Source organism: Nestor notabilis, unplaced genomic scaffold (assembly GCF_000696875.1).
Source record: "Nestor notabilis isolate BGI_N333 unplaced genomic scaffold, ASM69687v1 scaffold18362, whole genome shotgun sequence".
NCBI lineage: Eukaryota > Metazoa > Chordata > Aves > Psittaciformes > Psittacidae > Nestor > Nestor notabilis.
Window position 1 is genome coordinate 17,361 of NW_009919902.1, and position 2,836 is coordinate 20,196.

The following is a 2,836-nucleotide window of genomic DNA, read 5'->3' on the forward strand; positions in this document are numbered from 1 at the left end:
TGAATCCATTTTAAATGTTTCTCACCCCCTTCCCTAGTTATTCTTACATTAAAACTTTCCCTCCCAGCCCTTTCTCTCTGGAAATTTGGTAACCATAGTTTCTGTGTCCTGCTGAGACTTGATATGTAGAGCTGTATTCTACCTGCTATTAAGCTGCTGATAGCAGTGTTTCTGTTGTAATTTATGAGAAATGTCAGTTGAAGGCAGAGAGTATTGTACACACTATATTTTCCCAGCTGGATACCTCCATGAACAGAAAGAAAAGCATGAATACACATGCACCATACATTTGGGGGAGGGTAGGAAAGAGACTGCAGGAAAAGAGGGCTGCAGGTTAGATGTGATGTTGGGTGGTCTAAAGCCGGTGGAAAATGAACATGTGAATGGGAAGATGATAGCTCTAACATAATCAGAAAACACCAGAGGTTCTTAATGCAGTCCTTGGCACTACATCAGCAATACAAAGACCCTGCTGTAGACTCCTCAGCTGCCTCCCTCCCTTACACATATAAATTTAATTGTTGCATTTTGAAAACTAACACATTCATCTGTTTGTTTCTCTGATCCAAGCCTGCCGGGTTTTCTTTAGTGTTTGGCATGAAGGCATTCTAATCCTGAATACAGCTCAGCCACTTCAGCAGTAATTATACCTGAGGATCTTAGGGGTTTCCACCCATACGGTAGAAAGAAAACCAAGTCACCAATCACAGGAAGTGCAATCGTGTCTCATCATGCTCTTCAACAGCAGTTTACTCAACTTCAATGATAGTGGTATCATGTAGCAGTACATTTGTTTGTGAAAGCATTTTAGCCTTTCCTGGGTAACAAGGATAGCAATTTCCATGTTTTTTCTTCACGCTTACAGTTGAAGGCAATAGACTTTACAAGAGATGAACTGTTCAGCAAGGAGAGAATAGGACTGAAAGAAAATATTGGATCTGTCTCTTAAAAACATCACGGGACTGTAACTTCTTCTACACAAGAAAGTGTTGAAGATTACAATAGAAAGTATTCACCAAAGATTAGTACTCTTTAAACACTGCCTCCCTGGAGATCAGAGTTTCATGCCCATGACCTTCTCTGCAGAGAGTACTGTACTGCACAGAAAATTTGCAGGTAAATAGTGTAACAAATCCCATAATTTATGTCTACCTCATAGTCCACACTGTACAGAAACATTCACCTGTCAGTAAGGGACTACTCCAGATACGAAAGTCACTAGAAAAGAAGAGACACATTATTACAGCAGCAAAATCATTCATTATGGAACATATGTTGCTCAAATAGCATATACACCTTCCCAAAAGTTATCAACTCTTGTCACTAGTAACTAGCTTCCAAATTTGCAATTAATCTTTGTCATTCCCCAAATCACCTCCTCCATTAGAAGCACAGGACTGAAAATAATGAAATTCCCAAACCCACTAAAGTAAAAATGCTCACAGTCAAACTGAGGATAGAGCCAATTACCATTTAAATAACAACATGAAACTCTTTGAAGGAATGGCCTTTTGATCTCAAAGATTCAAATGCTGAACAGTGAGAATCTGAGTTCTTTAAATTTCCAGGGAAAAAGCTGCAAAAAAAGAACTATGACCCAGACTGTCAATTGTGTGCTTAAATCCCTAGCGCTTTTACTGTTAAACATAGCTCTCCTGGCATGTAATTAGTGGTGATGTCATTATCAATATCACAGTTAATAAATGCTTAAGTAACTTTTTTCTTGCAGGTCGTTCTGGTGTGGAGGTACAGTGAGTAGCAGGAAGTGAAGGGGAGACAGACCAAGGGTACAACATGAGTTGTATTTTTCATTTTTCCCCTTGTGGAAAGTTAAATTTAGGATTTCCTAGTTCTGATCAACTCACACATAGCTGTTAATACAGATTTTCCAAATTTGAATGCCTTGTTAATTTCAAACACAAAACAGTGTAAGGTCAAATGGCATTAAAAATCTCATTTGGATAGAATTATGAACTATCTCCGTTTTGAGTGGCAAAGGCAAACAATGAAACAGTGCTGAATTGCAGTTCAAATTCCTGTCATTTTTTTAATCCTTTCTCTGGAGAGCTGTGAAGGAATGATGCTTTGAAAAGTGCTTTCGCCTTTGACAGCCTATGGTGTTTGCTGATGTCACACTTCCTAATTGACACAACACAGGGTCTGCATGGCACATTGCTACAACATTTGTTTTACAAGCGCACATTTCACAGGAAACCAGCGATTAATTTCCCAAAGACTTACATGCATACATTTCCAAAAAGGGAAAAATAAAACTGCTACATATCCATACAAATCAAAATTTACAAAATTGTGGCAGCCAGCCAGCAAAACTACTCCAGGTCTGCTTTCCCATCTGCTTGGCCCGTTAACTGAAAGAAAATAAAATCAAATTGCTCCTCTCCAACTAATTCTCTGAAGAACTCCCTAAAAAACAACTTGCATGACACAATTTTAATAATGCAGAATGCCTTATGATAATCAGTAAACCTCCTAGCACTGTGCAGACACACAGAAATGGGTATTGAGCCAAGAACAGTCCCTCCTCCCCCAGAACTAAAAAGGCACTGTGCCAAGCCATTATTACTCATCACGAAACAGACTTCTCTTGATCCTTCCAGTAAACTAAGCCTTCCAGCAGATAAACTTGGCCAAATCTTGATGTAGAAGGTGATGGTAAACCCCTTCCTGTTTGCCCCACGCCTTGGAGCAGGGAGGGTAGAAACTAATGTGTCATTGATCCTTGGTCACCTTCAATCACAGCATTAGTGTGAATGAAACTAGTGCTGGCTTATGCAGTGCTGTGAACTTGCTGGCACTGGGGAGTGCCCACAATTCC